The sequence below is a fragment of the Ambystoma mexicanum genome, chromosome 2q (genome assembly GCF_040938575.1).
Source record: "Ambystoma mexicanum isolate Mex_15411 chromosome 2q, UKY_AmexF1_1, whole genome shotgun sequence".
Lineage (NCBI taxonomy): Eukaryota > Metazoa > Chordata > Amphibia > Caudata > Ambystomatidae > Ambystoma > Ambystoma mexicanum.
Window position 1 is genome coordinate 1,223,433,645 of NC_090924.1, and position 14,887 is coordinate 1,223,448,531.

Consider the following 14,887-nt stretch of genomic DNA (forward strand, 5'->3'; position numbering starts at 1 on the left):
AGAGAGAATATAATTGTGAAGAATAAGTAATTTTTACTAATTCTCTAATTTCAAACATTATTTAAAAGAATGTGTGCAACACTTCCTATTTCATCATGATTAGGGAAGAACAAAATCCCATTCATGCATTTCTCTAAATGTTATGTCAACAGCTTTCCAGCACCCCCCAACGTTTTATAAAGTAATCTAAAACTCTAGTCCATTCAACACCATGAAGCTCGGATGAGTACGTGCTTCAAGAGCCAGGTTGGGTTTGACCGCATGCAACCATGGTGACCCTCAAAAGGGTACACTTCCTTGTAAATTAATTGGATAAAGAGGGGCTTATTTTGGAAGGATCTTTCGGATCCACTTGTTGGGATCCTGCCTCTCCTGAATTTCTCTCATTAGCTCTGAGGCTCATCGTATTGCGATTCCCTTTTAAAAAATAAGAATGTCACATCCAAGTATTGTAATTTGTGGTATAGAGATCCTCTATCCTGTGCCCCATTTGCCTTCAAAATATGTCATGTTGAGTGTTGCACTGCTTCCACATCTGGATGTTTCCCCAAATGAATAAATTGTCATTCATTTGCCATACAAAGGCCCATTGTGCTCATGACAGAGATGGCTAAGCACACAGAGACACGCTTTTGGGATTTCCTACACACATGATTCCCCACTCTTCGCAGGGAAACTGAAATTATCTCTACCCGCATCAGATTTTTATGTGGGTGGAGTGACTAAGATGCCAATGGATCCCACCTTTTTTTAATGCCTTGAGAAAGCAGAGAAATTAATGGTGATCTTGTGTAACGGTGCCCACCATGACTTTAATAGGAGCCGCCATTACTGGCCCTCACTGTGCACGGCTGCACACAAGCAAACCTCTGTGCACAGTGATTGAGGGGCATTGTCTGCCTGTAGCGGATAAGTGAAAAGGAATCCATGGACTGCACTTCCTTTGGAAGTGATTTAGTTTGTTCCTCACCATCACTATTATTATTAGTATTATTATTATTATTATTATTATTATTATTATTATTATTATTACTATTACTATTATTATTATTATTATTGTATTTATTGATTGCGGACCTAGCTTAAGGAAGCAACTGAGTTTTTTTTACAATTATTGGGGGAAGAAAATGAGGAGGGAAGCATAAAAACAAGGTAGTGAGGAACTAACAAAAGGGAAGGTGAATGGAGAGCAATTCATCAGCAGAGAATCTACAAGCAACCAGGTGGAAACTGTGGGATCAGATCCCACTTTCTCAGGTAGGGTGTGAAGTGGAAGGTGTCCCGTAGTTGCCCGTTATTCTACCACTCCATTAACAGTGTCAATCTACTATGTTGGGCCTTTTGAGGCAGACTCTCCTCCCGAACAACTTTGTTTGTTTGAGGCATGCTTATTGCCCATGTATGTGCACTATGAGCTCAGATTAAACTCTAAGGAAAGTACTTTAAGTATATATAAAAAGGCCAATGTATAGATATACAGCACCTTTTAAATTTTGGAAATGTTCATTGTCAGTGAAAACAAAAACTATCCTAATCATGTCAGTAAACAAAAACAAGTGGCCCAGATATGCGATGTCATCAATGACATTTGTAATGTAATTTTCAAGTCCTGGGTGTTAGTCTTAGTAGTGCATGTTGTTGTGGGAGTTATGGTTGCTTAGCTTGGCATACCTGATGAATTTCTGGGGGGGGTTCAGTTTTACTTGTCACCATAACGTCCCATTAAAAAGATTTTTCATTGAATTTCATAGGCTTTTATTAGTGCAACTTAAACATAACATCCCTTTAACAAAGTTTTTTCAGTGAGTTTCATGGGTTTTTACCAGTGCACGCTAATTTCCTACGACTTAACAATATCATACTTATGCAATATAGCAACATTTTTGTCCAATTTACAAAGATTCACCTTAAAACTCCACCTTCTAGAATAATTTCTATACACTTTTTGCAACTTTCTCAACAGTGTTTGCGTTCATCATCGTCCATGAACATTTGGCGTCATTGCGGTCTTTCCGGAATGTATCACTTGACCGCGCATGCACGTGGCATGAAGACGTAACCTTAGGACCTTAGGACATGACCAGTACAATCTGGCCACTGCCCAAGGCCACATGCTATACCTCAGTCACCAAAGGTATATTGTCAAGACTGTAAGGGATGATAGGGGATCAACCCCCTCTCCCGAAACACAGAAGCCAAATAGATCGACCCTCCCACCGTGGTTGGAACGGGCGTCTGAATATAATATCACAGGGAACCACGTGGCAGCCAATGGGGGGAAGACAGAGTTAGGGAAAGGGGGTGGAATGACAAAGGAAAGATGGGGAAACAACATACAATACACAATTGTCTAACAGTATACACAACTACTACCACAAAATCTGTACTCCTAATCCTGATGCTGAATCCTCACCTATCCCAGACTTTACCTAGTATTCCCAAACCTTCTACCGAAACCTGATTTTGCATATCACATAGAACATAAATGGTTAGCACAGAAAGCAACAATGACATGAATCCACAATGACAGCAAGCTGAATGGCACAAACAAGGAAGCTGCTTCCATTATGAATTGGACGTGAACACATGGCCCATTGGGCTAGCAAGCAACATGAAACATAGCAGTGGCTGCGACAGGACTCTGCCCATCTGAACAGGCATGGAATAGAAACATAAATTCTTTTCACACGTTTTCTGGAATACAATAACTCATCACATATCGTGTGGTTTTTCCAGTGAATGTTCATTCATCCTCAAAAAGTGTTCATGCCCCTAAGGAGGGTTCTTCATAACACATTCACCAAAAATGCCCAGGTCAGACGAGCGCATGACTTGTGAAACTTAATACACGGGCTAGCTTAATGTCAGCCCAATCGTAACAGAACATAGACACCTCGTGTCATATTAAATGACTGTGAAGTAAGGAAACACTTATCTGTGTGTCCGGGTGGCTCGGAAGCACACCCGGACCTCCAGGAATGATGCTGTCAACCGCCGTGAGCTGGACGCGCACTGCCGCAGAAAGAAACGGAATGACCGCGGGCCCCGTTTTCAGGTAAGCAGGCAATGCCGAGGTCTGCATACGGAACGGAATTAGTTCCCCGCTCCGAGGATTTCAGGTTCCGCCTTCATGACTGCTCCGCTCCTGCTGGCTCCTGTAGAAACGCTGTGGCCGCCCGTGCTGCACAATCAACAATTATCAGCACCAGTGCACGGGCGGCCAACGGTTTAATAGATGTCTCAATTGCCAGCAGCTGGCGAATGGCGCGAGGAGTTTAGAACTACTCCAGCCCCCTCAGCCTACTGGGAAATGTAGTTTCATAGCTATTTCCTATGATACGGTCGCCGAGGCTTGCCCCAATTCAGTTTCCTGACATATATCACTATTTTTTGTACCTACATCATGACACATTAAAAAAAATAAAGCACTGACACATTTGCAAAACCATGATTTACGGTCCTTGCCAATTCTCCTTACACGAGTTTGCTGCAAATCTGCCCATGTTTTATTTTTTGAAAAGTGTCAAAATGTATGTAAATATAATAGTCATATGACTTGGCCCCCACTTGACAGAATCCATTCAGACTTTGCACAGACATTCAAAGTTGGGTTTATAATCTTTCTGGAAATCTTGGTCCACCATCGTCAAATGGAAAAAAGTTAGAAGCCATCTAGAAATGTTGAGACCCCCCTCTAATTTTGATTCAAACAAACACTTACTCAAGGATTCTTGGTAAAAGAATATACATATTTACACAGGCAGTTTGAAAACATTACACTAGCAAGAGCAGCTCAAGATCTTATACTAATATACTAGAAATACACAACCAATAAGTTACTGAACAAGTTCAGCTCCTCTGAAGTGGGAGCAAAATGGCATTTCAGACACTTTAAAAGGGGGTAAAAGGACAAGGTTATAAGAATCAACAGCACAAATACTTTCATAGGCAGGGCAAAGGATTTCAGTAAACAACAACCAGCAATTCAGTTCACAAGCCTGGGCCAAAGTCAATGGTTCAGAATCTTTGTATAGGATATTACAGTTCTGGAAATAAACGGTTAAGTCTTTGCCACGGATCTTAGAAGAATTTGGTCAGGCGAAAAGTTAGATGAGTGTTTAGGGATGGACAAGCCTTCGAAGTTGGGAAAGTTTCACAAACTTTCACTGTGGCCGAAAAGATTGCCGGACTGCGTTTGCACAGTACCTTTAAAGTCAAGAAGAGCTGTAGCTGAAGCAGTTGTTCCTGGCAGTTCGAGCAGATATCGCTGATCCTGAGCTTCAGTCGTGAGGACAAGGAGGACGTCGGGAGGTTCCTGCACTGCCCAGGGATGAGGCCACAAGCTTGGCAAAACGTTGGTTTAAGGTGTGACTGCCTTAAAGTCCACGAGCTGGTTTCCTTCCCACTGGCTATCCGGTTTTCAACAGCTCTCTGAAGAAAATTCAACCAGGATGGGGACAGAGTCCAGGTGGCTTGCGAGCTGGTTGTTCCCAACAAACTCAAGGGAAGAAGTTAACCTTGAAGGGCTCCTCTGTCTATGGAGTTTCAGGCAATCCGGACCTGCAGCAGGGCTTCACCGGTTGTCCAGGAGTTGCAGCAGTCTTCTTCCTTCAGCTCGTCTTCGGTTCTTTCGTTCCAGTGGTCGACTCTGCTTTCCAAGTCCCAGAGACCTGTTTCCCCCATTAATTCCAGCGTAGCTGTCACTCAGACAGCAGGGTGGCTGTCCTTACTGGACAGCCAGCCGTCCAATCCCGCCAGAGTGCATTCAGGTCTCCTAGGACACTAAGCACAGGGTGTTTCGGGCACCTCCCTCACATCCTGTCCACCACAGACACTGAGGCGCCAGAGGAGGGCTTCAGCACTGAAGCCTGCCAAAGGTCAATTAACAAGGGGACCAAACCTGGAAGGACCTTTCCTAAAAGAAATGGCACAAAAAGTTGACCGCAGTCTGTTTTTACAGTTAGGCCTTGGGCGCCATATTGAAAAACATGGCTGACCCGTTTTATAGCTACTGTTGTTAGCGGTCGGGAAAAATCATGGTAGTTTGATCTAAACCACCGCCATCAGCCATTTAAACTAAGAAAGGGTAACATTTGACTGTTACATGAGTGTTTTGACTCAGGGGATGCTAGGCAACCCCTCCAGCACTCTATAGGAAAATAGTGTGTGCTGGGTCTGTAATTTTAAAGAGACTAGTAAAGTCAATTTAACTTTACATGCTCTGGGAGACAGTAGTCAGTCCCAGAGAAGGTATTTAAACCTTGGGAAGTCTGAAGGACATCCCTGTGCCACTGCACTGAAGGTGCTGTGTGACACACAAAAAGATGATGCCTATGGAGTTGTCTTAAAACTCCATAACCAAAGAACAAAAAAGTAAAACACACATCAAAATACACTGAAAAGTGGGGAAAAAAGGCTCACACTCTTCCCAGGTAAAAAATCAAATCCTAGAAATCCAGCAAAGTTGCTGGGGGTCTCAAAAGGTTGTTAATTCTCCCTAACAACAAAACAGCACTACACTTTGCAGAACTAGTCAGGTCTAGAATGGAATTGCAAAATATCATACAGTTTCATTCAGTGGCACTAAAGTTATAAGCCATCAAAAAACCGCTTTTCACCAACGTTGTAATGCAGAAATAGGCTTAGATGTCCCCAAACATCTCAGATGTTCCCGAACATCACAGATCACAGGATTGCCATGGACATTTGTACTGTTTGCGGACACCAGAGTTGAAAAAACAACTATTTTGGGGGATTTTTAAGGCTATTTCCCATCCCATCCTCATCACCCCTCACCTCTCCAGAGATAGTTTGACAAGTGCAATGTGTTTTTTTATATGTTTTTTTATGATGTTTGAGGACAATGGGCGCTGTCCGTGTACCAACATGGCGTGTGTTTCCAAAAATCCGATGCACTTCATGCTTTTCACCATCCAATCAGCAGTTGTGTCCGATGTCCGCGGACATCACACCGTCCTCTGGGCCAATCGGAGCCCTGTGTGCGGACCAAACAGGTAAGTGAGTTCGCGGACCAAACCCAGATGTCACTAATTTATTTTACCTACTTTTTGGCTGTTTTTTTTAAAAAACTACTGGGCAGATTTACACCAAATTTACAAAACCATGCTTTCGGGACCAAGCCGCCACCCCTGCCACAAATTTGTTGAAAATCCGTCAAGCGGTTTGGGCTGTCGGAGTCAGCAAACTATTTTTTCCATTGCATCTTTAGGAAAAACCACAGATTTTGCAACTCCCTTATAACTTTGCTCTCCCTGTGCAAAACCTCACCAAACTTTGCAGAATCAATCTGACAGGGCCATATACTTTTCTTTGCAAAGTTTTGTGAGGATTTGTCCGGAAAGGGGGCGGAGGGTGGCAGTTATAAGCCGGCCAACACGTGCTCTTCCTATGGGTTGAGCAACTTAACCATAACTACAGGGCCGCTATCACAGTCCCTGTAATATGTTTATATTCTAAATACATTGTAAAATGTAGGAAATCTTTAAGGCACATCACCGGCCACACCCCATCTTTTTTTCACAGAGGATGCAAGGACTCATTTCTAAATTATGTTTCCCTACAAACTGGGTAAAAGCAATTGCACAGTAAAAAAAATCATTTTTACAAAATCTATATCACTTGATACAGGAAGTTTGAAGACACGGATCTTGTTCGGTTGCTTTTGCTGCAGGGATTACATGCCAACTCCCAGAAGGATACGGAATGTTCTGCTTTGCAGCGAGAATTCCATCCCCGGTGCCAACAGGCCAGGAGAGGGCACCGAGAGGAACTTGAAAGCACCAGATGAAAAATGCCGAACAGAGGTGTAAAAAGTTAGGCGCCTGCACGGACCGAAGCCACACTTTTCTTCCTTGTCCGTTAAGGGAATGCACGTGTTTTCTGGTGCAGATTTGAAGACAAAAGGTCCCATTAGCAAGGCGGCCGCGCTGTTACAAGAGCACATTCTTTAGGCGCCGTTATGATAAACTTGGAGATAATAAGCAAGTATAAAAGTAATTGCAGCCTGCTCAGGTGCAGCGCCAGGGTGTACCTCGTGTCTCCGCCCCATAGGAGTTGGTCTGCTTTTTCCAAGACGTGGCTACAACCTTGGAGCCGATAAGCCAGATATGGCTCGCTTTTGTAAACTGAATGACCGACCCCTATCTGCAGAAATAAATTACGGAATTAAGGATGAATATGGGGCTGCAGTTTAAATGATAAGATTCCATCAAGGCACTTCGCAGTCTCCCCTGTTAAAACTTTGGCCATACAAATGCGCTGCTATTGATTACTCTGAACACAAACAGGCAGACAGGAGACAATGCGTTATTTTGATGGGCAATGTCGCTGGCCTGATGTTTAAACCCTTTCTTTGCACGCACCGATGTTGCTTTTTATCGAGGGTCGATGTGCTGTAGTCAGTGGATCGGTGACTCATTTAGCTGGTGTGCAATGCTATTTTTACAAGCCACTTTATAAACACTCTTGCTTTTATTTGACACGTTTCCCATTACAGTGTTTACACTCTGGAAAGCCGTGATTTGACCCTGCCTGAGCAGAGGGACGTAATTTCATCAAAATGCCTGGGGTAGCCCTTGGTCTCTGATGACATCACAGGAAGTGATGTAATTTGAGCTCGCCCCAAGTGACACCACAGGAAGTGTGTTTCGAGGCACTCTAATTTCCTCCAGATATAAGACTGGATGTAAAATATGTCCACGATCACACACTTGGAAATGTAATTTACCAGATTCAACATAGAGCCTATATGTAAAACATACATAATGCAGTACTTCTAACAGGGAAGGCAAAATCTCTAATGCAGGCTACATCTAGTGTATGAAACATCTATAGACAGTGCTTTAAGTGGGCTTGGGCTGCCAGGGCCAGGCCCCGGCAGTCTCCAGAAATTGAGGCTCAGCCGGGGCCCTGCCGGGGGCCCCCCAGTCCCGCACAACATTGGCAGGATGCATTATCCCGCCATGGCCGCAGCCGCGACGGGAGATGCGCCTGCAAGCTGACAGAAGTGCAACCAGCCACAGTGACGCTGAGGCTGGCGGCACTTCTGTCAGTCAGTGTAACTTCCTCTGATGACCCCTCATCAGGGTCATCAGAGGAAGTTACTGTCCCTTTGTTTGCCCTCCCCAGGTCACTGACCCCCATGGGCTCTGTAATCTAATATGCAGATTAGATCACAGAGCCCGCGGGTTCACAGAGGGTGAAAGGCCCCTCAGGCTTAGTGATCTCTGCTCTGAGAAAAATAGATCAGAGCCCGAGGCGTCTATCTCCGTCGGCAAAGCTTTCTATGTTTATAAAAAATGGCTTGAAACGTACACAATTCAAGGCATCTTTTATAAAGGTTTGTCGACCGACAAAGCCACCTTGGGTTTTGTCCATCATCATGCCTTGAATTGTTTACGTGTCAAGCCATCTTTTAGAAACATAGAAATATGTTACAAATGTCTATGTTTTATAAAAGGTGGCTTAAAAAGTACACAAACCATAGTAAGGTAAGCACACACGTGTGCGTAATTTACTATGGTCTGTGCACGTTTCAAGCCACCTTTTATAATCATAGAAATATGTAACATTGCTACATTTATAAAAGATGGTAACGTAATTAAAGTACTACCGCTACGGTACTTATGTTATTACGTTTATTGTCCAGGTTCAGTTAGCACTCCAGGTTAACACTCCAGGTTAACACAAGACACGAAGGGAGGACAGAAAAACACCGGCTCCCCACACCTCTGCAGCCACCTCCGCTCACTCAAGCTCCAACTGTCACTCTGAGTATCGGGCTGCAGACCCATTCACGTCACAATCACCTCACACAGCCCCTATACGTCACCAAGACAGTTCCAGCAACAATGCTCTCCACCATCTCCAGGGCACCATCGGACTGAAAGTTTGCGATCCACACCACCATGGACCACCTCTCTAGTGCACAAACGCCTTCTCTCCAACCTGCTTTCCGAACCGTGCACAAGCCATTGAACATCCACACCACCATCGACCACCTCTACACTGCACAGACGCCTTCTCTCCGACCTGCTTCCCGAACCGTGCAAAGTCCATTGTGGAGTACTTCCATCGCCCGGACACCACTCCACCGTCATGGTGTCAGCACCTCGCGAAGACCAATTTCCACACACACCGTTGAGGTTGACAAAGCTCTCCATAGCTGGCAACATTTCCATAAGGCACCAGGCACTGTATACTCCTGCACAGTACCAACACATAAATGTGCGCCTCACTGGCACTATCCTTGGAACTGCAATTCCCAAGATTTGCTTAGGCAATCCAACTGCCGAAACAAACGGAGCCGCTCCTACCAATGCGGCCCCACTGTACGGCTTGACGGACTCCCTTACCACTGCCAATCAGAAGCCAATTGTATCGACCGTTGCCACCCCACCCCTTAGCAACATGGGCGGTACGCCGACAAGTAAACAAAGCCTCCTTGCGAGCTGGAAAAACTTAGTCATGCACTGGCCAGTTCCGTAAATTAATTCCGCTCCAGCTATAGGACAACCACTCTCGATATGGCCCGGTCTCAGTCACTTTCCCTTCGGGGCCTGGACTCGTAGAATGTTGGCTGCCGTCTTCTGCGAGCAACTACCAACGGCCTCAGCTGGCAGCGGTGTGGTATGTAGCTGCACCCAGCCGCCACTCAAACGCCTTGGGGTTTGGGGAATACTAACGGGGGGCGCTGTCCTGTCCCAGCTGCACCCCCCCACAGCAGCGATTGAGATGGTTTATGCACGTGTCTCCTTTCTCACTCCTCATTGCCAGTAACGAAATTAAAGTGCTACTGCTCTGGTACTTATGTTATTACGTTTATTGTCCAGGTTCAGTTAGCACTCCAGGTTAACAAAAGACACGAAGGGAGGACAGAAAAACACCGGCTCTCCACACCCCTGCAGCCACCTCCGCTCACTCAAGCTCCAACTGTCACTCTGAGTATCGCGCTGCAGACCCATTCACGTCACAATCCCCTGCACGCACATCACACACGCGCCCAACCCCATGCACGCGACTATGACAGATGGTTTGAAAAGTACACAAACCATAGTAGTACGAATACAAACATATAAATGCTCACATACATATATATATTTGTTTGCGCACCTTAGTATGATTTGTGCACTTTTAGGCCATGCCCACAATGAAAGCCAATCCCCAAACGAGGCCCCCGCCTCAATTTCTTACCCCACTTAAAGCACTGTCTATAGATCAATGACACAAAAATACTCGTTATCTGTGGCAATGATACCAAAAAAGCACTGACCTTGGGAGGCGTGCACTGTCAGTTGACCCAGGGGCAACACTCTGCACAAACAAGGCCTGAAACTTAAATCATTGACTAGGATTTAGTATCAACAAAATTCCCTGGTTATAAATGTATCTATGAATCAGCTACCACTACGATAGAAGAAACCTATTGTGCGGGTGTAAGGTGAAGCCATCTGTCTCTGTGTGCACTTATCTTTGAGTTAAGTGACAAGCAACCACACATTGTCCCCCACAACCCAGAGCAGAACATAACACCATAATGTCCTAGGCTTTGATACGTGACTCTTCTTCAATCTTTTTTAATGGGGTGAGGTGTGAGGGGGGCCTGCACTGCCTTCAAGGGTGGGCCTCAATGCATCTATGATTTTCAGAGCTCTATGTGAGAAGTGCATTACTCAAGGACCCTCTCAGGACTGGCCCATGAATTAAGCTTCCGCAAAGCCCTTTCCAAGAACGAGTTGGAGTGGGCAGGGTGGGTCACTACATGGCTCTCTCACTTCGGGGACTTTCTGACCAATGCTTATTATCTTCAACCGTGTTGCACAAGAGCCAGGTCCTCGTCGAGTTTGCGGCCCCTCTCAACCATTCACATCACACTTGAATGCATTCAAGGTGAACAGAGCCCAATCAGTGGCATAGCACACAATATGGAGGCCACACTGCAAGACATGCTGAAGGCCCTCCTCACCCGAGCTCCTTAACAAAGCGCAGTGTACGCCACGCCATGGGCCGGCACGAGCCACTTTGTGTGAGCAATGTCCATGATGATTATGCTGCTGCAGGGGCATGCACTACTCCAAGTGAAGAAGTAAATATGTGTTTTAATCAAAGCTTAAATGTTTCAAGTGTAGAAAAAAGGGGACTGTGCCTGGTCCCAAAATATACCAGCCACCAGTGGTGGCTGGTGAGTTCTTTTATTGGAGGGTGATAATATGTGCCACAAATATGCGATTCCGACTGAGCATAGCGAGGGTGCCCGAACTAATGAAAACAGATTTAGGGGGTGGAGTCTTCACCCTCCCATGAGAAAATATTTTGAATACTGTGTTAAAATTGTGCATTACATAGCACACGTTCTGTGAACATTTGGTAGAAGGCCAGACAGTTTGCAGTCATTTTTGCAGGGTGTAGGGAAAAATGTACAATAGAAGCAAGTCACCAAAAGTGCACAAGCGCATTTCCCAATGCATTGTCATGCCAGTCCCTTCAATATATGCCAGTATAACAAATGTTTTCCTGCTGGCTGTGCCCATACATTTCCTTACTCGCTCCAACAACATATGCTAGTATTCTCATATAAGAACATACTCATGTTCGCTTTGAGATTATTTTTATAGTATCATTACTGGCACTAAGCACACAGCTGGCTCTGCCAATATATGGCAGTACTCCTATGTAAGAAAAAACTCCCGTTGGTTTGGGCATTAAAAGTAACATGTCATAATAAGAAAACATGTGCAAACTGGTAAGCCTGTCTAGACCCATAAGAATATTTATCATCCTTGCTTCATCATAGATGCTCCGTTAATGAAAAGTCATGCTACAGTAAGAAATATACAGGCGGCTACACCAAATCTTCAGTCTAGCGAGGTAATACTTCTTATCATGCATGCTTTATCAAAGATGACGAGTAATACATGTCATGTCACAGTAGGCAATGGCTAGACTGGCTGTACCAAAAGGCCAATCTAGCCAGGTAATTACACACATGAACTTGGTTTTGCCCAAAAATACCAGAAAAACATGCAAAGTCAATAAAGGATGTGTCAAAAATGCTCTAGTGATCCCCAGTCTCCCAGGGCCTTAGACACACACACACACACGCACACACACACATGCACACAGGCATCCCCTTTCACCCACCCACCCACACATCTCCTCAAACATGCATTCACGCTGCATTCCCCACACAGGCATGAACAAATCCAACCACCCACCCAGAATATTCACACACACAATCACATTCATGCCATACACCCACCAGTCACTCATCCATATACTTTCTCCCACGTACATTTACAATGGTCCCCACCCAGAACATGTACCCCCCCACACACACACACATACATGCTCACAACACACACTATCACATTCCTACTCATTCACCCACCACTCACTGTCCCATACACCTTCTCTTGCGTCCACTCACGCTGCATTCTCCAGACAGTCATGTACCCATTCAGAACATTGAAACACACTACCACATTCATACTCATTCACCCACCGGTCATTCACTCATACATCTTCTCTTACATCCACTCTCACATGCATTATCTAAACAGGCATGCACCCACCTGTCCAGAACATTCAGACACACACACTATCATATTTCATCTCATTAACCAGGGTTTTATTGGGCCATCGGCCATTCGGCCTGTGGCCAGCCGATCACTAGTTGGATGGCAAGGCCCTGGGGGCCGGTCTATAAGTGGGCTGGTGTTGAGCCAGCCAGGTACATATTTACCTTGTCTTGCCTGTGGGCTGCTGGCTTCAGCTCGCTCAGCAGCCAGCTTGCAACTCGTTGCTGTGCGCACAGCGGATGCATTCATCAAGAAAGGTAACACAAAAGTGTTACCTTTCTTTGATGAATGCATCGTGCTGGCCCTGCAGTGCCCCTGAGCCCATCCACCTGCAATGGTGTGGTACCAGGAGCTGCTCCTTTTGTTGCGAATTACAACAACAAATTCTTTTGGGTGGGGAGTGCTCCTTTGTTCGTGCAAGTTCAAGTCGAGGAAGGGTTCCGGCGTATATGCGTGCCATGGTAACCTTTGAAAGTGTAATAGTTTTTTTAAAGGGTTTTAAAGGAGATGAAAGGGATTATTAGCACCCGACGAGCTCTAAGGTGGTTTCGGACACTGGTCTCTGGGAAGGGATGGGGGAGGCTAACCAGAAGGAATTCAGGGACATTGGCCACTGCCAATGTTTGCATAGCGTACAGTGCAGCATCTGCAGGCACTGTCTGGTAGGCACTCCGGGCACTTGGGTGGGGGGATGTCGGGAATAATGATTTGTGATGTTCAGTCAATGTACCACTACCAATTGTGGTGTCACGTGTCCCGAGACACAGGGTCACATGACACACGACGGAAAAGAGTAGAAATAAAGGTATCACCGGAACTGGCGTCTTAACGCCAGTCCGGGTTTACGCATCGGAGAGTGTGGTCCTGTTTTGTTGTACTGCGCCGCCCCCGCGCACTGCGACATCAGCGCGAGCACCGAGCGAGGCCTTCACCTCGCCTCGCACGTCTGCCGTGCCAGGCAGACCAACACCACACTGGCGACGAGGCGGTAAGTGGGTCGCGAGCCCCGACGACAACGGGAGCCGCTGCACCCACGGACCCGCGTCTGCAACATCGCGGAGCCGGCTGGCGTTGACGCCGGCCCCGCCCACCATCTGCAGGAACCACCCGCGGCGGCGGATAGTGGCCCCCAGTACCTCAAGGCCCCAACAGAAAAAAAAAACAAAAAAAAAAAAACAACCCCGGAAAGCAGCTTCATGAACCCTGGCAGCCACATCCAGTAGCAAACATCGCCCACAATACGGGTGCGAGGCAAACCACACAGACTACACGCGGCCTACCCTGCTGAAACACCGCACGTGGGACCACGCGCTGCACACTCACCAGGCCCAACTGCCACAACACGGTAAGCTGCAACACAGCGCCGCAACACCGCAAAGCACAACATGTCCGACCCGACGTTCAGCCCATCAGAGACCGGCGCCAGGTCCACGTCGAGGAGGAGCCTCACCGATGAACGCACTGACCCCTGGTTAACCACGTTCATGCCACCTTTTGACCCGTTCACCAACGGAGCAGCCATCAGGTGGGAAATATGGCTACAACAGTTTGAGATGCACCTAGATGCGAGAGACATTACTACGCCCAAAAAAATGCACACCTTTCTCCTCCTCAGCATAGGATCAGCCGCCCTGCGCCTATTCAACGCCACACCAAACAGAGGAAGCGATGCCAACTACGCTGCGGCAAAAGCCGCGCTTTCCAACATGTTTAAACCAGACCTCAACCCAGACTACGAGCGTTTCCACTTCTGCATGGCAAGACAACGAGAAAAAGAGACAGTGGACAAGTTTCATGCTCGCCTTCGCGAAATGGCCGTAGGCTGCGAGTTTCCAGACGAGGAATTCGCCATCCGCCTCCAAATCATCAATGGCATCTCCTCTGAGAAGCTGAGGAGGGCGATACTCTCGGAAAAGAACGTACGGCTATCACGCATCCTCGAGATGGCGCGACTCCGCGAACAAACAGAGGACCAAGTAGCAGTAATGGAAGCAGCCATTCAGAGGCTACCGCTAGATAACCCTGGACCAACAGAGGACGTAGCAGCTATCTCCCGACACCAAGGCACCCGCCCGAAACAGAACCCGAGAATGCAACCACCACAAAGACGCGACCAATTGTGCAAATGGTGCAGAGGCCCATGGCACAAAGGGGAATCCTGTCCGGCGTGGGGGTCCACATGCAGAAAATGCAACCGCCTGAACCACTATGCCGCAGTCTGCCTAAATCCACCGAACAAGAACGACAGAGACGCAGACCCGCGGCCATCACAAGAACCACGAAGGAGATTC